Source organism: Octopus bimaculoides, chromosome 3 (genome assembly GCF_046866305.1).
Source record: "Octopus bimaculoides isolate indiv1 chromosome 3, ASM4686630v1, whole genome shotgun sequence".
Lineage (NCBI taxonomy): Eukaryota > Metazoa > Mollusca > Cephalopoda > Octopoda > Octopodidae > Octopus > Octopus bimaculoides.
The window spans coordinates 38,048,460-38,073,459 of NC_142930.1; positions in this window are offsets into that span (position 1 = coordinate 38,048,460).

Below are 25,000 nucleotides of genomic sequence, written 5' to 3' on the forward strand. Positions count from 1 at the left end.
AGCAGTTTGGGAGGTATATAGTGCCCAAACTTGAACTCATGCAAGGAAAGTAAGCGATAGTCATTTTTTTTTTTTTATACGTTCATTATGAAGGGCGCCTATGATTCAAGACTGTTTTCTGTCTGAAATAAGTAGAAAATTATTAAAGAATATACATCAATTATTAAGTATGTTGAAATTCACTTAAGATATAATGAATATGCTATGATAGACTTGTAAGTTTCAAAACACGACACTTAGATCGGTCAATATTTTCGGAACAACCTAATAGTATTGCAAATTTCATAAATCATTGGAAGGATATATCTGCCTAATAGTAATAGCTATCGCTTGGTTAAGGCGCTCTATTTCAAGTGATCAATACTGATAAATGAAAATTATCACAACCAGTAATATCTGACACACTGTATTGAGTACGTCGTCTTTTATTGTCACTTTACCGTTCGCACTTAGCAAGAAAGCCTGATTAGTGACGAAATTATTCATCAGCATTTTTCCAAAAAATCACGATTTCGACCGACTCAAATTTTTAACTACGCACTTGCATGAGATGTCCTGCAGTGGAATCGAACGACCCTTAATTGGTTGAGAAATAAACTTTTTAACCACATGCACACACCTGAAATGCGTATAATGTAGATTGTACAAATCAGTTGACTGCAGTTTTAGCTAATGAATTTAATGAGATTAAAGAGACAGAGACAGATTCAGGTTATTTCGTTTATTATTTTATAGTTTGTTACAGCATTCAATACGGCAATAATTTTAATGTCTAATTAGTTAATTAGTTTCATTATCTCTCATGAATGCTGTCGTCTAATTTTTTTCATAATACATCATATAATTATGATGGTATGTTTTCGAACTGAAGACAACATAGCGAACAGTAAAAAAAGAAAAAGATTATAAAAATACTGACGACAACTTTTTCTCCGGAATGACCTCATAATTAGTTAGAATTAATAGAAAACAGCCGTAGAAATATTATCTAATGATATTAAATAGTAGGAAAGAAAAAAATATCTGGCAATATGGATGAAATTTAAACATAGGGATATCTTGGAACTAAATTCTGCATTGCAGATATATAGAACTACCAAAATTCGGAGAGAGAAAATTATTAAATAAACGCCAGATATACATTGGCTGAATGTTTACCTCGAAAATAGTTCCGAAATATTTTTTTAAACTCAAAGGAAAATTGCCTTCGCTGGAGCATTTCCTGAATAAATAGAATGACACTAAATTGGTAAAAAAGCAAAATAATTATTATGCTGTCATTTTCAATAGGGCTGCGACATAGAGAGAGAGAGAGAGAGAGAGAGAGAGAGAGAGAGAGAGAGAGAGAGAGAGAGAGAGAGAGAGAGAGAGAGAGAGAGAGGGGTGAAATGCCCGCATGCTTCTGAGAAAAGTGTGTGAGTGCAAGAGGACATTTTATGAAGTAGATTTATAGGATGCTGCAGAAAGATAATATTGGTTTCAAATTTTGGCACATGACCAGCAATTCCGAGTAATGGGGTAAGTCAATTACATCAACCCCAGTACTCAATGCGTACATATTACATATGCTCCAAAAGGAGGAAAATTAAATCTACCCTGGTGACATGTCAACTCAGAACGTAAGAGACGGACGAAATGCCTTTAAATATTTGTCGGGTGTGGTAACGAATCTACTAGTTCGGCTCCGTACTGAAAGATAATATTAATGAATTTAACTGTTACGTACTACTACATGAGTATGAATTACTTTATCTAGCCTGAAGTATACTACATTATACTATTACATGACGAAACGGACAAGTAGCCGAACAAAAATGTTAACTTCGGCAGAGTTTTAAGTTAGAAAGTAATAAATCGCAAAGAATACCCTAAGACATTTAGTCTAGATGCCGTAAATATTCAGCCACAATTGTAGATACAATCTATAATCGTACAAAATATCAATGATTTTACAAACCAATATCAATGCTCTCTCCTGCGCCTTCACTTGTTTAAAACCAAGTACACAAATTGTTTTATATGTATAAGGCAAATATGAAGTAATTATATATGTGACCTTGAAGATAAGGGTATTAGTTCTAACCTCAATTAGACAATTTTAGCCTCAGCACCTGAGTATGATTTAAAGAATAAGAAACGTTAGTTGTGTACAAGTGAAATCCTATCTATATTAAAGGACCAATTTTCCTCTACTTAACACAAAAAATGAAAGAAATCGGTTCAGCCTTCATAAAGTTAAACGCACTTTCCTTAAATATCATTAATATTAATTGTTATTAGTGCTAGTGTCTCCTTTGATAATAACATCATTTATTTCCTAATCTGAGCACTATATATTGATTGACGTCGTTTTCTAACATATGTGTAAGACAACAATCTCTATATACCCTATATACTATCTTCTGTATAAATACATATACATGTAACTGGTATATATATATATATATATATATATATATATATATATATATATATATATATATATATATATATATATATATATATATATATATATATGTATATATATATATATATATATATATATATATATATATATATATATATATATATATTTAATTACACGAGTTTTTCTTTGGGAAATTACTCCATATATTTCTAAGCATTTACTTTTAAGCACTCATTCTTTAAGAATTCTAGGTGTATTCAAATAATCTTATGACAATATACCCTATATTTCTATCCCTCTTATCTCCACATTAGCCAGAATAGCTCCCATTGTAATTGTAATTAATCCTATAACCTTATACAATTATAATGCCACATAAGGTTCATTAACTTCTCTAAGCTCTACCTCTATCCTAACATGACTACCTTCTGTTTCTCTCTATAATTGAAAATAATCTTAACCTTATTGAAGTGCCTAAATATCTCTGTACCCCAACATTGAAGCGCAATGCACAGTTATCCCCCTTCAATTGTAGTCTATAAACCTGAAAATAGTTTCATTCGTTCACTTTCACCTTTGCTCTTATATTCCGGACAATTACTTGTAAATTTGCAATTATAACTTAGATCTACCCATAACGGAATAACATTCCTAATCTTACTTTAGTGCATAATTTCTCTCTACATTCTAATACGATAATGTAATAATCGGCTACCTTCCTCCGCTAGAGTCCAGCAGTGTTCATTTTTCCACTAATTGCTTCAACATTTATTTTTCTCGTTCAGATAATTACTGATAAATTTGATATATATCTCAGTTATATTCATAAAAATGCTACATCCATAATCGTAAGTACTATTCATGCCCATTGATTAAATAAAGCCCCTTAGACAATTCATTCCTTAAATACATTTATTTTTTTGTTTTTACTTGTCTTGTATTTTATTGATAAATTTAACGAACCTGAACAACGCCATTGTTTTCGAATATAAGCGGACCAATTATGTTGTAGGATTAACTTGGGCCTTACCCTAATCTTCATAGTAGTATTATGATGAGGTTTTTGTTAATAAGTAACAAGTAATATCATCGCACTAGGGATTTACCCCCAACTATTCTTTCATTAATATATTTACGTATGATTTCCCGAAACAAGTTCGCATTAAATTAAGTTTGTTAATTCTTTTTATGATACTCTATTAAATAACAGTCAGACTCTAACTTTTGACCCCTGTGATATGGACCATCCCATTAAACTCACTCCGCAACGTCTTACTCTCGCTATTTCCCCGAGTAAAATTGAAATTCGATGTAACTCCCAAAACCTGTGGAATTTACTCCTGGAAGTGATTTCCGTACCATAAGATATAATTCCATGGCTTATGGATATCACCTTGGAATTGACGTTTTCAACATTTCTTATATTTTCTATTATATTATAATTTTATTTTATATTACTTTACCTTACTTCCTCACATATTATAGTCTTAACTTTATGGTCTCTCTGATGAAGCTTTGGGGCTCAATCATTGTCCAACCCCTGTCTAATGTTTGTTCAACCTTTGTACAATCCATGTATATTACTGGCGTGATGTGGAAAACTTTGCAGATTGGGTAACCTCATAGTATAAACAGCTGCAAGAGTTTAGTATTTGTTTACTCATTTATTCTTATTCATTTAATCACTTTTATTTATCTGCTGATTTACTTGTTTATTTGCTTATTTCATTTGTTTCTTTTGATCACTTATACATATGATAAATAGATATAAATGAATGTTTACAGGCTGATGTTTGTTGCACGATTATTCTCTTAATTTTCTTAGTTGCTTTATACATTCTAGGTAAATTTATGTTTTACCCCCACTCAAACCTAGTATTCAATTGCGATATTGCCTTGCAATAGTAAGCATATGGATATAAATGCATAGGTATACATACAGTAGTATATTGGGGTATTTATTATCCTGTACACGGTTGCTTAACCTCTAACTCATACAGACATATGTGTGTGTGTATGTGTGTGTGTGTGTGTGTGTGTGTGTGTGTGTGTGTGTGTGTATGTGTATGTATGTATATGAAGGCGCAATGGCGCAGTGGTTAAGGCAGCGGACACGTGGTCATAGGATCGCGGTTTCGATTCCCAGACCGGGCGTTGTGAGTGTTTATTAAGCGAAAACACCTAAAGCTCCACGAGGCTCCGGCAGGAGATGGTGGCGAACCCTGCTGTACTCTTCCACCACAACTTTCTCTCACTCTTACTTCCTGTTCCTGTTGTGCCTGTAATTCAAAGGGTCAGCCTTGTCACACTGTGTCACGCTGAATATCCCCGAGAACTACGTTAAAGGTACACGTGTCTGTGGAGTGCTCAGCCACTTGCACGTTAATTTCACGAGCAGGCTGTTTCGTTGATCGGATCAACTGGAACCCTCAACGTCGTAAGCGACGGAGTGCCAACAACAATGTATGTATGTATGATTGTCTGAGTCGTTACAGTAGAGTATTACAGTCTGCACAAGCAGAAGTAAATGTTCTGTATTTCTTCCGGGTGTTTGCAGTCTGGCGCGAACGTCAACTACTACATTGTTGCGAATTTCTATCGGCCGTGTTTTTCTATTGGACACTATCGGTGGCGTGCGAAATGGAGATTATTACATGTGGGTAACTGTTTGTCTTCATGAAAATAAGCCATACTCACGGCTTCACCCTGAAGAGAGGATTTCAAAATGCAAATCGACAATCATCAGTTCCTCGAAGACTTTGAATAAGCAGTTGTCATTTATCCTTCTCTGTTTTTATATGCAAGGTACATGATTTTGTCTGTCAGACGTTCTCTCACTAATTACATTTCATATTTTACGGCATTCAGAAGGTAATTTTATGTATTGTTCTAGATGGAAATATTTAATAGCAATCTTATATCACATCACGAATGTAATGAAAATTTATTTCTTGCAATATGTGTCTCTCCTCCAAATCTTCTATAGCACTGAGTACAACATTCCCGGCAGTATAATTTCATGAGTGATTTCAATTCAATTTCATGATTTTAATTCATTATCATTTGTAAACTTTAAATAGTTTAAACTATATTTGAAGCTAACACCAGAATAGTATAATCAGCAACATACTATTTACAAAAGTCTGAATACAGCACTTGAAAACGTACCGCATTTGAGGACAATGCTTATGTGATGTCATGTAAAATTATCAAAAGTTACGCAGGTGTACGCGCGCGCGCACACACAGAAACACACGCACACATAGACACACACATGTATGTATCTACGCATGTATGTATCTACGCATGTATGTATCTACGCATGTATGTATCTACGCATGTATGTTTGCATTCAAAATTTTTCTACAAAAATTAACAAATATATCTCAGTATTTGCCTTTAGAATATAATATTAAATCATATTTGCACTAAGAAAATCAAAGAAAACTGCAACTGTTTTCTCAGCATATAGAGATATTATTTTGTTAAATTTATTTGCAAAGAACATGAACGAATATAGCAAACCTGCTAACTTCCTCAATGGAAATACTTTAAAATTATTTAGAATAATGTAAATGTTTTTATATATCGAGTCGGTATAATTGTCAAAGCAGCTTAAACCAGTTTAATAGATAATGCATGTCTGAAATGTCCACAATTATATCTACGTGCATAATTCCTTCTTTTTTCTCTTTCCGTTTCACTAGTGTCTCTATTCACTATACGAATTTTAGTACATAAAGCTACACCCATCATCATTAAATTTAGTTCATTAAATGTAGTTTCACTTTGTCACTCACGGAAGTTCTTTATCGACACCTTTCCCATATGCACATTTATTGTTACAAATATCATTATCTTTCAACAACTAAAACATTTCTAAAGTTCATTTATTTCTATGTAAGAAAACCACAGAATTTACCAATGCTCTTGACAAACAAAACAAAAAGGAACTGAAAATTGAAAACCTGGTATTAAATAGAGAAAACAATAAAATCGAATATGCTATAATCATTGATGGAATATTTGACAATACGCATATCATGAGAAACCAGAAATTGCATTGATTTCCTAACAAAATAATTTTGATAAAATTATTTTATTCCTTGCACGTTATTCAATCATTTCCACCGCTTCTTTTAGATATAAGGAATTATTCATATGTTATAAAGACAAATATTATCGATTTCAAATTTTGGCAGAACGCCAGCGATTTAGGAGGCGGTGAAAAGTCGATTACATCGATCCAATGTTCAACTTGCACTTATTTTATCGATGCCAAAAGTTGAAATGCAAAGTGGAGACCAGCGGAATTTGAACTCAAAACGTACATTAGCAAGAAATGTAGCTGAGAAATCTCCTCGGCGCGGTAACGATTCGGCCAGTTCGTCATCTTAAAGTTCAATGCTTCAAATATTGTTGATTAAGCAGTGATGTGGAAGACTCATTATTGCGTCGGACAAAATGCAAAGCAGCATTTTTTCTAGCTCATATCATTCTGAATTCAAACTCTGTTAGGGTCAAATTCCCTTTTCGTATATTCATAGTCGATAACATAAATACTAGTAATATATCGGAGTTGATGCATTCCATTTGCTTCTGCTCTCAAAATTCCTAGCCACGTGCAAAAATTGCAAAGAGCTATTAATGTCGATTGTCTAAGCAATACTAAACTCACAATCAACTCTACTAATTAGTTAAGCGGTGTGGTGGCTGAATTGCTAAGAACCTGCGCAACCTTTTAGCGGGGTGTATTTTTCCAGTGTTTTAGTTTTGTGTTCAATATTTGTAGAGGTTGTCTCTACATTTTAGCCTTTCGTAGGTGATAAAAAAGTTACCATTAAATACTTTTGTGAAAGTAATCGACATGCTCACTCACCTGAAAAGTCTGAGATTGGTCGTTTTGAACAAATATCATTAATATCACGATTAATAATATTTCTAGTGTAATACGTATCTAATCTACAGTACATTCAGTTGGTCACCCATTAAAATTGCTTCCGATTTTAGATTTGTCTCTGTATATTTCAGTTCTCATTCTATTGCAATATTCTTGACCTTTTTCTTCTTTCTGTGCTGACAATGTTTCTATCAACGAAATAATGGGGTTATAAGTGCCAATCGACACTCCAAAGAATTATCTGTCGAATTGTGACTGTTGAACGTATAATCGATATGGATAGACAATAATAGTATGCTGAAGCATTTAGTCAGCATTGGATCGACAAAAGGCAAGTACAATATTATCCATTAAATCGAATTCACCATTCCCATTGTTATTGATGTTAATTGTAGCTTTCTATAAAAATAGGAATAATCGTATTTTCTGATAAATGTTGTCTAGTTCCTATTGATATTTGTGTTTATTTTTGCTAAGCTTTAACATTATAGATACCAGTACTGCAATAATCTATACTAATACCATGGAAGCCACTATACCATCATCGTCTTCATTTTGTTGGTGTTGTTGAGGTCCAGGTCAGTCCTCAGCAGATCTACGTTAGAAATCCTTCCATGCATAACCACATTCGATCGTTAATTTTTCTCTTGCAGGATCAGCAGTTGCGTTGTGCATTTTATAAGGAGTTAAACTGTTATTTCACGATTATTTGACGACTAACTTTCATTATTTCAATCAACAGCCTGGTGATCCCTGGCAGAATCATTAGCCCGTAATAGAAAATAACTTTTGTTCCGGGCTTTTAAATTTTAAGTTGCAATCTCCCGAGATCAAATGCTTATTTCATCACCTCGCGGTCTCTTAACTACGCTACTGGGAGTACTTGTGACGATGATAACGACTAACGCATTGCCCTAAATATCAAGCACTGTGCCTATTCTACAAAAAATATGCAGCTAAATGACAGAATTGCTGATGCATCTGAGGAAATGTCTTTTTATTGAAAAGAGCGCTTTTTTTTCTCTGTTCAAAACGCATCATGATCGATTTAACCATCTTTTCGACATGATAGAGTCAGTTAAAATGAGTTGTACCTGCCTCTCAAAATTACTGTTATTGCATCTAAGTTAGAAACAATTTCTCTGACGATGCGAGTCAGCGGAGTCGTTCGAGCGCCGAAAATTGGACAATCGACAAACAATCCATGCAAGTGTTTACGTTCTGACTCAGCGTCGTACCGAGGTAAACTTTCCATTAAGAGCGTTAAAATATAATACTAGACAAGTATTTAAGTCGGTGGTATCGGCTAACATCCTCTCGTCCAAACTGACAGGCTATTTCCTAAATAGAAATTTCTTCTTCTTCTTATCATCATCATTATTATTATTATTATTATTATTATTATTATTATTATTATTATTATTATTATTATTATTGTTCAGTAGTTCTATTTTTATAACGTGCTTTCACTTCACTACCGAGCGCAGCTCTGTGTGCCTTGGGTATGTGCTGTGGTTTGCTGTGATGCTCTTATGGTTACTGTATTGAAAGTGTTTTGCGTAGGATGTGTGCCGTGCCGAGTAGTGCAATTTTCTGTATGTTATATATATTTTTAAGTCCTGGTGTTTTTGTTATGTATTTGTCTGAATATTGTTTTTTTATTATACCTAAGGCACCTACTATGATAGGAATTGTTTCTATTTTTAGATTCCACATTCGAGTTGCCTCTATTTCCAGGTCTTTGTATTTTGAACGTTTTTCCATTTCTTTTAGGGAAACGTTGTCATCTGCTGGTATTAATACATCAATTAGAAGGCATTTTTTCTTTTTTTTTCTTTTTTTTCTTATTATTTCTTATTATTATTCCTTCGTAACAGTGTATGTAAAAATGCACCGGTGTCTTTAGTTATCTGTCAAGTCACAACAAGGATCTCATACACATAATAATTTCATTAAGATGTGCGCTTTGCCCAATAAGACTACTTTTTTGCAAGAAATCAATCTTGTTTGGGATTTCCAGATTTCTTCACAAGTCTTGAAGTTTCAATGGGACTGAGGTCAACGCTCAGATCACCATTGGTATCACTTTTACATTACTGTACCGCATTCCACACTGTTGCCATTTCCACTTACAATGTGATTGAAGTACTTGGTGAGTTTTTCAACCTCTTTACTCAGAATATTCATGTCATTTGTTATGGCTACATCAATGATCTGACAATGTTTGTCTCTCTTTCCCCACTCTTTCCATAGAGTCTGCATTTCTGGGTGTCAGAAGTTTTATAGATATCATACTTCACTGAATTGGTAGCGAGAGCCTGGTCTAGTGCAGCAATGATCAGGCTTTCGGTGGTACACTTCAAATCACCTCGCTCAAGCCATGTCCATGATGCTGTATTATCCTTAACGTCCTGTGTATTACTTTCAAACTCTCCACGCATTCTCATTTGAAGGTCTTCAATACTCTTCTCCTCAACTCTTTGGTTAAACTTTTTCATGCCCATCATTACATCTTCATTTACACGCATATCTTTCGAGGCATATTGCAGCAGGTCTTCGTCACTGTTTATTTAATATTCGGCAAGCGTTCTCCTTTCACTCCTTATACAATGGTCTATACTAATTAGTCCTCTGCCACTATTTTTCTTTTCATATACAGTCTGTTTACGTTTGCTTTATGGTGTAGTGGCCCATGCAGCGTCATCAACATTTTCATCCTCCGATCCAGTGTTGATATTTCCTCCTTAGTCCATTAGAGGATGGATGCACTATATCTGACCACCGCAACTGCCCAGATGTTCATTGCGGTAATCAAAGTTTGGGCATTCAGGTTGGATTTCAACACCATCGTCATTCTCTTTTCATATGTATCGCTGATTTTGACTGTCTATTTCTCAATGTGGAATGTCATCTGTCTCGAAAATCCCTAAATATCGATAAAATAAGTACCAATGAAACACGAAGGTCGATGTAATCGACTAATCACTTTCACCCTAAATTTGTGTACATGTGCTTTTACCAGAAAGGGTTATTATTATCATTATTATTATTATTATTATTATTATTATTATTATTATTATTATTATTATTATTATTATTATTAAGGCAGCGAACCGGCAGAATCGTTAGCACTCCGGGTAAAATTATTAGGACCCGTCGTTATTTAAGTTCAAATTCCTCCGGGGTCTAATTTGTCCGTTGTTGGTAAAGACTGTTTACATCTGTGATGAATTGCTAATATTGGTTTTAAATTTTAGCACAAATCCAGCAATTTGGGGAGAACTTAAATTGATTACATCGACCCCAAAGCTCCACTTGTTTTTATTTTATCGGCTCTGAAATGATTACAGGAAAAGTCTACTTGGGCCGCCTTTTATATCAGAACGTAAAAAACGGACGAAGTACCGCGAGGCATTTTGCCCAAGGAGATAAATATTGTACCAGCTCACCGCCCTCGAAAGGATTACTATGCTGCTCACTGTTAGTATCTGTTTTATTTTTTTAAACGACACTACTTTGATTCTGTCTTAGTTTTATGTCATATTTTCTACTTTTGTAAGCACCGAAGCCAAGTCGGAAACTGATTTTTTTTTTTCGGTAACCATGGACGTTTCTTTTTTATATTCAAATATTGACCACGATAAAGGGGTAGAAGCATGCATGAATGCGTTTGAAAAATGTATTCCATATTTGTAGGCTCTTAAGTAATATAAGAAGTTTGGACAGACGTTTTAGACCCAGACGTAGGGTTGCGCCATGGGTACCCCCATGTCAGTTTATTTCGCTAATGTCCTCATCAGAACATTCGAGACACAGTTATTGAAGACATTTAAATCCTTACATGGTCATGAAACAATATTCTGTTTCCGGTCCTTTGATGACGTCTTTTTTGTCTGGGAAGGATCACAGAATAGTTTAATTGTTTTGTTTTTTTTTTCATTTTTGTAACTTTTATGCTAAAAATTATTGCATTAAGTTTAGCATAAAATTTACGTCAATTTTTTCAGAAACTAGCGTCGAACTTTTGGACACAAAAGTTGTTTTCCGGATGCAGAATAATGACAGAGTTATTTTGCAAGTCCATGTCATATCACATCCGCTGCACTGATAATCCACATCATGTAATTCAGTCAAATCCGAAATCCCAATGTTTTGGGATAAAACAGATTTGTACTGACATAGGAGATTGCTGGAAACATGCGAATGCTTTTGTACACCTCTGTGTCAAACGCGGTTACAATGAATCACGATTAAAGGAAATAGCAAATGACGTAAATAAGATTAGCAAAGAAAGTCAAACATTCACGCATAATTTTGGCAAATATCTGAGAGAATACCTTTCGCTACCATTTCAAAAGAATTACATAACAATTAACAGAACATTTCGAAAAATATCCTCGTTTCCAATAAATATTTCCTCAACCGCCTATTGTAGTCTTTAGACAGAATAAAAATATAAGTGAACTATTAACCTCTACTTCTGACACCAAACAAACTAACAATGGAGTATCTTTGAAAAACAGCCGCAAGGGAGGTAAACCCAGTTCATTGTGCAGCAACATGAGTCAAGTGAGTTCTATCAGGAATCATAACAGAAATGTTATGATTTACACGGAAGGTGTGCGCAGCAGAATGCACAAAGCACAACTTCATATATGCTGGTTGTACAATAGAGCAATTAAGCAAAAGATTCAATGGACACAGATATGACGTTAGGCAAATTAGCAGTACTTCGACAGAACCTGCCGCACATTTTGCATCAGGCGGCTGCAATTTCGAAAAAGAATTGAAAGTGCATATTCTCAGAAAATATTCTGAATCTGTTACACTTTCAGTACTCAAAATTCACGAGGAGAAATTTGTTTGCTGGTTATTAACATCATGCACTGGAGGAATAAATAAACTTACAAGAAAATTTCATCATATTTACAGAAAACTGCTTAAACTGCTTAAATATTTTTCTTCATTTTCCTTTTCTTTTTCTCTTACATTTTTTGTTGCCAGATGTAAACTTGAATTTGGAAGACGTGGGAACGCTGGCTGCTTTCGTTCACGTTTTAGATTTGAATTTCTATAGTTTTGAATTTTTATCACTTTTCATTTTGAACTCGACAAAAACATGCTAGCTACCGTAATATCGTTCATCCAATAAAATATATATTGAAAACGCATCACTCTATTCGTATTGCCTGTTTACCTCTGTGAAGAGTTACGTCAATCCTTTAAAAATATTATTGTTGTTATTGTTATTATTATTATTATTATTATTATTATTATTATTATTATTATTATTATTATTATTATTATTATTATTATTCAGTAGTTTTATTTTTATAACGTGCTTTCACTTCACTACCGAGCGCAGCTCTGTGCGCCTTGGGTATGTGCTGTGGTTTGCTGTGGTGCTCTTATGTTTACTGTATTGAAAGTGCTTTGCGTAGAATGTGTGCAGTACCCAGTAGTGCAATTTTCTGTATGTTATATATATTTGTAAGTCCTGCTATTTTTGTTATGTATTTGTCTGAATATTTTTTTATTATACCTAAGACACCTACTATGATAGGAATTGTTTCTGTTTTTAGATTCCACATTCGAGTTATCTCTATTTCCAGGTCTTTGTATTTTGAAAGTTTTTCCATTTCTTTTCGAGAAACGTTGTCATCTGCTGGTATTGATACATCAATTAGAAAGCATTTTTTTTTCTTCATGATCTTTGACAACTATATCTGGTCGTATTATAATTATTACTATTATTATTATTATTATTATTATTATTATTATTATTATTATTATTATTATTATTATTATTATTATTGTTGTTGTTGTTGTTGTTATTATGGAGTAAAAGAGCAGTGCATGCAATCAAAGTGACACTGGAGTAAAATATACGAAGCCCTATATACCTATGATGACTACCCGTCTGATAAAAGTATACGAGGCACATACATCATTGTGATCTCATTTCAAGATAGACTGTGCATGACCTTGCAAGTGGGACCCAGTTAGAATTTTCATCCCGTCGAGTAGCCCATATCACTGAAAAGGTCCCTGAATAAGGGTTGTTTAAGGGTGTTGAACGAAACACCCATATTTCCAAAGGTGAATTATCCAAACCCCAAGGATTTCCTTTCAACACATGGCTGTGATGCTCCCCCGATATTTCTGCTCGTGATCAGAGATGCACATTTCGTGAGCCACTAAGGGACATGCTCAACTGGTGAAGGTCAAACCACTAACAAGCAAATCTGTGGTATTGAGCAGAATATTTATACCGAGATAAAACAATGTACATAATAACACTTCCAATGGGTTAAGATGAGAAGTCAAGAGAGCCAGTGCCCTGTGAATATCATCATTATTACCAGCAGCAGCAGCAATTTTTCTGTTTCGTTTTGAAGAAAAAAGCAGAAACTATAAAATGTTAGTCTAAATGCCACCTGGTGTGTATTTGCAATTCTCTATCAAATAAATATAGATACCATGGGTTACACGTATTCTTTCGTTCTTGCGGAAATAGTCAAGTACTTCAGTCTAGACCGACAACATTTTTGTATATTATTCGTGGCATTAAGATTTTTGTCTTTTCATCTGTTTGAAAGTCTCAATTATTATCCTTTTGAATGCGGCTAATATCAGAATCAAGACTGATTTACTAGGTATCTGATACTTAATTGACATACACATAATGCCGAAATAGTTACTTACATAACTGTAAACTGATAACAGAATTGTAATAACAATATTTAAACTAATGCAAATATCGGCATTATCATATTTGGAGGCATATACCATTCAAGAATCATAAACTGATGTGGTATGTTAATTCTATTCTTGTATATAGATTGTATATAGATTATTACACCGGTAATTTCCTGTTTGCAATATGATATCATAGACGATATCGACATACTTTTAAGGTGAAGTCATTATCAGTAGTATGGGGCCTGTAAGCTGATCCCTCTATCAGTGCTGCTGTAAACTAATCTAAGAAGCTAGCGGGCTGGCCGTTATTGGTCAAGTTAGTATACAACTGTAATATACTTCTAATATTGGTTTCAATTGCGGCACAAGTCCAGTAATTTTTTGTGGGGCGGTCTCAAGTCGATTACACCGACCACAGAGTTCAACTAGTATTTAATTTATCGACACTGAAAATATGAAAAGCAAAGTCGACCTTGATGGAATTTAAACTCAGAACCTATAGATACCTGAGAACTTTGGCCGATATACTAACAATTCTGCCAACTCACTGCCCTATGCATTGCTAATATTGATGCCAGATTTAAGTCGGCGACCTTACCTGAATCGTTAGCATGCTGAGCAAAAAATTCTATTAATGCCAGATTAATAATTTGGATATTCACCATTGACTCAATAATTTCATCTACCGAAATAGTTCATATCCACCTTCAAGCATGCCGTGATTTTAGCGTATTCCTGCTTGTATGGTCAAACGATTTGTAACACATAACTGGGCTCATGGCAGGAGGTACTATTCCGCGTCAGAGTAGAACTAGGAATAATTGTATCTAAGAGAGTGCTCAAATACCTTTTAACCTAAAACAAGGTCCCACTACCGGGTGTAGTTTAACCTGCCAACGTCACAATCAATCAGGTCAGTTTGCAAAATACTATGATCAAGTATATTCGTGGCGTGTGCAGATGAGACAGCTAAAAGTAACTTAAACCAAGATTGAAATTCATGCCTCATCCTTCGATCGGGAAGTCTGTCTAGTGAAAGTCACCCGACTTGGATGGAATTACTTAACTCAACGATTGACATCTTTCGGTGGGAAATGCAAAGTTTGTGATATTCAAACCTTGTCTCATATGACAGCTTACAGTATTAATTCATTCTACTATAGGCACAAGGCATGAAATTTGTGGGGACGACAAGTCGATTAGATCAACTCCAGTGTTTCACTAGTACTTAATCTATAGAGCACGAAATGGTGAAAGGCAAAGTCAACCTAGGTGGAATTTGAACTCAGAACACAATAACAGACGAAAGCACTTCGCCGTCTAAGCTTACAGTAATAATGAATTCTATTTCGATCTCTTTCAGCCAGTTGTCAATATCTTGGATTACAGTTCCCAACGCACCATTTATTATAGACACGACCTTTATTGTTCGCATGCTCCAAATTCTTCGTATTTCCTTTTTTAAAATTTTCTTTCTATTTCTCTACGATTCTGAAATCAAACAGCCATTATGGGTCGATAAGAAAGCAACTTCACTTTTCCTAATCTATAATCATTATGTCTGATCTATTATCATCTTGTTTCTTATCAGTTTGAATAGGAAAATCCCACAAAATCTTACATTTCTCCGACTCCAGTACATTTTCGATTCAACGATTGAACCATGTGTTTCCAGCTTCAATCCCCATTTCCGGCACATTTCCGGCACATTGTATAACTTATACACCCTCGTCGGGCTTCTATTTCTTATTTTATTCCTATTATTATCATCATCATCGTCACCATCACTATTATTTTAGGAGCCAGAAAACAATGTATTCGTATCCACAATATTATGACACACACCATCAACATAATAAGCAAAGGAACCAATTGATCTCCTAGATAAGCAGTCGAATTTTCTGGAATCTCACCCGAGCAAATTAGAATGAAAAAGAAATGTTAATTAATCCTAGATATTCCAAAAGAGGGAAGGTTAAGACAGCTCTAACTATTCAGACAAGTCAATGTTTGTCGCCAACTGAACGTAGATATTGTGTTAGTACACGGAACATTGCCTTATTTTTTTTCTTGAGATGACCCCTCAAATGGACACGTAGTGCAAAATAAGCAATCATATATACTGTTGACAGACGAGAACTGTCTGCTACGGCGACTGGAACTAGATGACGTGGTTTCCCCCGGCTTGGGCTCCTGAAGGGCAGCGATTCAGTCACGACATAACACGTGAATCTCCTTTTCAATGATATATAGAATTTCAGTGGCTATTCAGGCACTGGTGTCGCTAGTAAGCTGTTTATAAGTAAATAGCCAAAGAAAAACACACACACATTCACACACAGACACTAATGTGCATGCGTGTATATATATATGTATATATACACATACATACATCAGTATGTTCTTTCATAATGTATGCTTTTAAATGAGTTTGAGAATGATGTACTTGATATCTTGAAACTGATTCTGGCGATAACACACCGTCTATATATTTGAACGGATGTATAATATAATAGTAAATAAACTGTTGTTATGAACTTTTTTGCTTTTGCTTTCGTAACCGAGAGAAGAAAAAATAACAATCACATTAACCGAGGTGGAATCATCTCACTTCCATTATTGACAATATAGCATTGACCCATCACATATTCTTCATCCCAAGTTTTATCTGAGATTAACGGAAAGTTTGTAAACACAATGGCGTTGCATTTGAAAACTTGACTTGTTTTGTTCTCATTCCCTCCCTCTTTCTTTCTCTCTCTCACTCTGAACCTCCTCCTCTCTCCCTCTCATTCTCTCTCTGCATACATACATATATATGAATGACGTTCTTATGTGTTGTTATACATAGGTGCAAACATACAGAAATATTCGTATTTAATTCCTAAAGTACCTTGAAGAAATGTTTTTCTTGTCAAAATCATTCTTTGAAAGCAGATGTATATCTGTTGGGATCGTGACTTGAAAGCTTTCATTCAGAACATATAAAGAGGCTGACTTGTTTGTAAACATCCATGTTGTCAGCAAGTTACCAACGTTTGACTTTCCTCCTTCTTACATCTCAGTTAAAAGGAAACAGAGAAATAAATAAAACCAAACTTCTATACGAAAAATGTTCTTTCAGTTTTCTTCTAGAATATTCTTTTCTAAAATTGTTTATAACCAGATTTGAATTGTCAAACATCCTTATTCCTTTACAGAAGAGAAGCTGTCATATTTTTGAATAGATTATATCAATTATGTTATTTTTTTTCTGTATGTTTCTTACTTTTGATTATTGTTATATCTGTTATTTTTTTTAAGAAGAAAAAAATTGAAGAAAAACATATCATAAAAAGTTCATGTTTTTGTCATTACTTTGGCAAGGTTTCTAAAACCAGTAAACCAGAGAGAATTCCATAAGTATGTTAGCTGAGATGATGAATCAAAAAATATGTCGGCTAGCATATTTTTCATGTTTTTTTAACGTAATAAAAGCAATGGCAATAATTTGAATTATAATATATGAATTCTACCAACTTAGTATAGCTGATCGAAATATATTGATGGAAATGAGATTAAGCAACATTTATATTTTATTCGAGAATATTGGTAAGTGACGTGTAAAACGCGGGTATCAATTGATCTTTCTTTTTCGAGAAATGCTGCTGATCAGGAAAATCGAATATCTAAATATTGTTCATACTCTTCAGCTAGAGGACAGAAAACCTTCGGAAAATTGTTGTAATCGAATGATTTGCGCCCAATACGGTACTGTTATTTTTTCATTCAATGAGGAAACATGACATTTTCAATCGGCGTGATGCGAATATAATGAAAGCCTCCTTCAAATTACGCCATGATATTTTAAGAAAGGAAACATGGGGAATTTTGTAGTTGTAGAAATGAGTATGGCCGCCGGAAGTTGTTGACAAGCAACAGTAGTAATTTAATTCAGCTGAATACACGTCATTGATTGGTTGAAATTACCGAAATACGACAATTTTAACACGAAATAACTTCGAAAATAGAAACTTTTCTCAACAACGCTAAGAGTAAAAGATGTTCTGTATGACACATTCTACCAGTATACGAAGTTTCAAAGTGTTTAGCTAAAGAAAAACAATTAATTGAGCTGCCCATGTAAAAGGAAAACATCCAGAAATATTATTGCAGTCCCAGCATGATACATACAAATTAAAACGAAATTTACTTCTTAAATGAGAAAAAAAAACCAAAAACCAAAAAACAAATAGAAATCTTATAACTAAATATCATATTCATCATATAATACATATTACATATGATTAGTATTCTGTTGAGTATAAAGTAGTTTTTGTAACCATGTTGGTAACTTTCCTCCAGTTTAATATATGCATGCTGGTCCGCTGGCACTTCGATCATCATGTAGAATATAATGTCCGAAAAACCAGAAGAAAAATATTATAACTGATTTCAGTTTTAAAAAGTATTCCTTTACGTTTCGCACTTGTAAATATAAGAGACTTTCAAATTATATCCAGCTGCACAAGTATTACGAAATATATGAACCATGATTTATGAAATTGTAATATCGCATTGCGTAGATATTTTTCAGAAAAAAGAAACAGAAGCCACAGTATTACAAATCATGACATACACATCTTACAAAAATATCCAGCTCGTAAACCTACTAAATGTTATCAACATTTCAGTCGCAATATGAAAAGAGTATGTTTTTATCCCAAAGATAATAATGCTTAGATACCAACAGTAGTGATAAATAATAATAGAAAGAAATTAATGAAAATATTTGTTTTGAACGTTTGCACAAGGCCAGCAATTTCAGGGCAGGGGTTGAGTCAATGGCATCAACAGCAGTATATCGCTGCTACATATTTTATCAGCCGCGAAAGAATAATATTCAATCTTAGAGGGATATGAAATCAAAAAGTAAAAACAGACGAAATGTTGCTAAATATTTTGCCCGGCGAGCCAAAGATTCTACTTATCACAACCTAAACGTGGATTAATACCGGGAACTGAAATCAGAAGTAGAAACAAGTTCATTGGTAAATTATACCAGACATCATTTCTATAAACTGCAACGTTAAGGTAAACTTGATGCTAAATGAACTCAAGAGTTTAGACAGAATGCCAGGACAAAATGATCACGTAAATATGATATACATATAATATATATACCCTTCCATAGAAAAAAATAGGCATGTAATAAAAATAATATTGACAGGTTCGAATTTAACATGAAGAAATGAAACATATATTTAAATTCATGTAACGTTATACGTAGTGCAACTTTGGGCTTGGAGAACTATATCATGCTTAGTGAGAAGAATTTACTGAAACGGTAAAATATTTCTAGAACAGAAACAACGATAGGAATGATAATCTAATGTGTTAACATACTTGGTCTCCAAAAGGAATAATGTCAACAGAGGGGACAAGGTGTTGAAAGATGTTTCCTTGAATGCGAAGTAGTGAAATTTCCTTGAACTGATTGCTGTTTGAATTCTACTTACCTGTGATACTAACAAAATCGTCGCACGTCCACCTATTGGCAACTATATCCCCTCAGATCACTCTCAGTATGATCTTCATTATTTTTACAGATCATTATCAAAAACTACATTTGTGGCCACAGTTTTATTAAACGTATTGAATAATCTATCGCGTATGTGCGTGTGTGTCTGTGTGTATGTATAAGTCTGTGTGTATCTGTGAACGTGTGTGTTCACGAGTGTGTCTGTGTGTGTGTGTGTGTGTGTGTGTGTGTGTGTGTGTGTGTGTGTAGCGAATGTACCGAATAATTAACCTGTTACTATAAACCACGTCTTTACGTTGTGAGTTCAAATTCCACCGAGGTTGATTTAGCATTTCATCCTCGCAGAATCGATAAAATAAAAACCAGCAGGGCACCAAGGTCGATTTAAAAGACTTACCGTTATATCTAGAAATTGCTGGCATTATGCCGAAAGTTTATACTAATAATATAATTCGTTTGGAGAACTCTCTGAATATAATCATATCAACCACATCGTAGAAAAACATTATGAATTGAAGAAACGTCAGTTAAAAAACCTCAATCATGTATATTTGGAAATAAATGTAAGGAAGGCGTATATTCTATGACTGATTTAGAAGTAGTTTAGTATTACGGGTGGCATGGATAAGGACAGAGGATACTTAGAGTGGAAACAGCTATCAAAATCTGTAAATAGATCAACATATCTGCAGATCTGTCGGCCGTATGAACTGTGGTACGAAAATGGTTTAAATGCTAATTAAATTTAAATGCTTATTACGTTAAAATGCTTATATTTAGTACGTAGTTTCACAAGACCTGTTATGTATAGATTGTCAATTCTGAAGAAATATTTATCTTGACGGATAAATCGTAGCATCCCTGGTGAACACCTGACAAGTTTATACAATATTTAGGATATTTTTCCGCAATATAGATACATTTCATATAGTAGGACGCTCGATAATTCTATAAGACATATAGATATATATGTATGTTGAAAACATAAAGATTGATGCATACATGTGTGTGCATACGTACAAGCACAGAGAAATATCTATATATATATATATATATAAATGTCTGTGTATGTATATATAGATATACGCATATATGCGTACATACAGACATGTATTTGTGTATACATGTACATATATGTATAGATGGCTATCTAAATAGATATATATATGTATGTGTGTGTGTGTGTGTGTGTCAAAGAGAGAGCGAGAGAGAGAGAGAGAGAGAGAGAGAGTGAGAGAAAAAAAGATACAGACAGACAGAGAGGAATAGAGAAGGTTCATGCAGTATTTTTTATGTCGAGTACGCACAGTTCAGCATACCAATATAATGGGCAATAATTACATTCCATTGTTAGATATTCGTTTAGGTATTCACATGATAGAACCACCCAATCCCAACATTATGCAAAGTATGAAAAATAATCGTATTACTTAATTCAACATATTGCACATTCGTAACACTATATCTGAATTTCATCACACAGAAGGCATTTCAATAACACAAAGGAATCAAAAAATGAAAATAAGTAATTCTCCAAAATAAACAAAATGTTTTATTAAAGGTTTATAGGAGTGAACAAAGAGGCTAACATCACATAAAATGTTATCCATAAGTCTCGCTATCACTCTGCTTGTCTCTATATACACACATACATGTAGACATACACACATGCACGCATATATATAAATAGACGCATGCCTACATACACGCATGCATATATGACAACAAAAGAATGAATGAGTCCTCGATATTATGTAAATAGATGAGTTCATCTATAAATATAATGTCTGACAAATTAGTCGGATGTCATGGCTGGAGTCTGCTCTGGAATCTCGTCAGTTATTGAGACAAACAAAAATGCTATGAATATGACTTTTGAATAAAGGGAAATTACTATGAAAATGACCGTTATTAAGACAAACAAAAGTCCTATGGGAATGACCGTTAAATAAAGGGAAATTTCCCGGATAGGAAGAAAGTAAAATTACTCCAAGAAGGTAAAATCCCACTCATAGAATCCACGTGTGTGCGCATGTACATACATATACATGCGCGCACGCACACCCACGTACATATGCATATATGCACATACTCACATTCCCGTAAAACACATACATGCACACACACACGTATAAATACCTATACAAACACATTTCTGTTCATATACACGTCTCCTTTCACACATGCACAAATATGCAGGGTGAAAGGTAATATAGAGAAAAATATATAAATGTATAAAGCAATAAAATATAAGTAAATATATATATATATATATATATATATATATATATATATATATATATATATATATATATATATAAATATATGAAAAATATAAAAATATCTATGTAAAGAATGAAATGCTTGTACGTGTACACAATATAAAAAGGAGCTTTAATCTGTGGTCTTGGGGGGACCAATAACGTAACAAATATCTAGCCATATATAGACATGATCCAAAAAGTTCAGTTCTTGAATTTAGTGGGGTCTAAGGAGCTTTTTCAGATAAGCCATATTTCCATATCACAAAGACCGCACCTTCCAATTCCGTTGCTGTAAGGCTTACACTTGGCTAAGGTATTCCAATGAATGTTATAGTTGAATGTGAAACATTCCTGTCACAACCTGGGATCTTGAAGACTGCTTAAATGCAAGAAAGTATACTAGTCCTTTAATATTTGATGTTCAATATTTCATTTATTCAATAAGACAATAAATACTTCATTTCATTATACTATATATACTATATATTCTATATTCTACATTAATATTATAAGAATGTAAATAAAACATAAAACAAACAAAAAAAAACTGACATTGTTGGAATTCTTTTGAATAATACATATATACAAACATCCAAACACACACACACACGCACACACATACACACACACATACACACACACACACACACACACACACACACACACACACATATATATATATATATATATATATGTATAAATGTATATACGTATACGTATATTAATTTATATACATATATATGTATATAAATTTATATACATATATATATAAATTTATATGCATACATATATGTGTGTGTGTATATATATATATAATGCAAACATACATGCATGCATATATATATATATATATAATTGTGTTGTGACACTTCTGTCATGAATGACCATGGCATTGCACCTAGAAAGTTACCCTCCGAGTCAAAAGTGTGGGGAAGGTTGTTTATCAAGGACCCGCAGTCGTCCATGCATACCAGCGTCCCCTCTCCACGTCACTGATGTTATCCAAGGCCGATACAGCTTGGTACCAGTAACGTCGCAGTTCATTCATTAATGTGCAAGTGGCTGAGCACTCCATAGACACGTGTACCCTTACCGTAGTTCTCGTGGAGATTCAGCGTGAGACAGAGCGTGACAAGGCTGGCTCTTTGAAATACAGGTACAGCAGAAGGAGGAAGAAAGAGTAAGGGAAGGTTGTGGTGAACGATCACTGCAGGGTTCACCATCACCCTCTGCCAGAGCTTCGTAGAGCTTTAGGTATTCTCGCTCAATAAACACTCAGAATGTCCGGTCTCAGAATCGAAACCGGGATCCTACGACCGCGAATCCGCTGCCCTAACCACTGCGCCATTGCGCCTCCATATATATATATATATATATATATATATATATATATATATATATATATATATATATATATATATATATATATATATATATATATATATATATATATATATATATATATATATATATATATATATATATATATATATATATATATATATATATATATATATATATATATATATATATATATATATATATATATATATATATATATATATATATATATATATATATATATATATATATATATATATATATATATATATATATATATATATATATATATATATATATATATATATATATATATATATATATATATATATATATATATATATATATATATATATATATATATATATATATATATATATATATATATATATATATATATATATATATATATATATATATATATATATATATATATATATATATATATATATATATATATATATATATATATATATATATATATATATATATATATATATATATATATATATATATATATATATATATAAGTCAGTAAATAGTGGGGTTGTGTTAACCGCTCGTGGAGAAATAATAGGAAAATGTAAAAAAGCCAGAATGCTGAACAACAAACGAGGAGTCACTCTTGGTGTCTTTTGACGTGGTCAACCTTTATACAAATATCCCTCATGAATATGCGATTGAGGCAATTAAATTCTGGCTGCACAAACACCCAGAAACATTTCCTAATCGCATCAACACAACTTTCATCATAGAATCACTTAAGTTCATTCTGACCAACAATTACTTCCTGTTTGCAGACACATACTTTCGCCAAAAATGTGGTATCGCGATGGGTACTAAAGCTGCACCAGTCCTTGCGAACCTCATAATGGGTTTTTTTGAATTAACACTATATGAAACCTCACGTCAGAAATTTGGACACCTTTTCCACATCTTTTTAATGGATAACTGGAAAAGATATTTGGATGATTGTTTCATCATATGGAATGAACCCTATGAAAAACTTCTAGAATTCAAATCCATTCTTAATAACATACATCCCAACATTCAATTCACTATGGAATTCAGCAAACATCATCTCCCTTTTCTTGATCTCTTAATCATAAAAACACCTAATAACCAAATCACAACCGACATCTACCACAAACCTACAGACTCACAACAATACCTCCTTTTTAGCTCATGCCACCCAAAACACACCAAGATAAATATCCCCTTTAATTTAGCTAAAAGAATTTGCACCATTGTCTCTGACACTACCACTCGAGAAACACGCTTACAAGATCTCAAAAAAACACTGTTACAACGCCAATATCCCTCCACACTCATAGATCTTGGAATAAAACATGCCAAGGAACTTGACAAAAACACACTAAAAACCAACCAACATAATAACACACCCAACCCCAAAATACTTCCATACATCTCCACCCATAACCCCAATAACATCGAAGCATTCACCACAATTAAACAAAACCTCCCCTTACTCACCACAGACCCGAAAATGAACAATATCATTAATACACACAAAGTCCTTAAATGCAAAAGGCAACACAAATCTTTGAAAACATTATTAGCCAATTCCAAACTACATACACCACTTCCACCCCCATCAGTTAAAAAATGTGCACGCCCTAATTGTGGCACCTGCCCTTACCTACTTGAAGGCTCTGAATTTACCTTCAAACGAGGAACAAATTTTAAAATTAAAACCAATTTCTCTTGTTCCTCGAGTAACCTCATTTATGTCCTTACTTGCGCAGGTTGCCAAAACTTCTATATCGGACAGACGAGCCTCCCATTACGTAGAAGAGTAGCTGTCCATAAGGAACAAATAAACCTCCCTCAATACCGCCAAATTC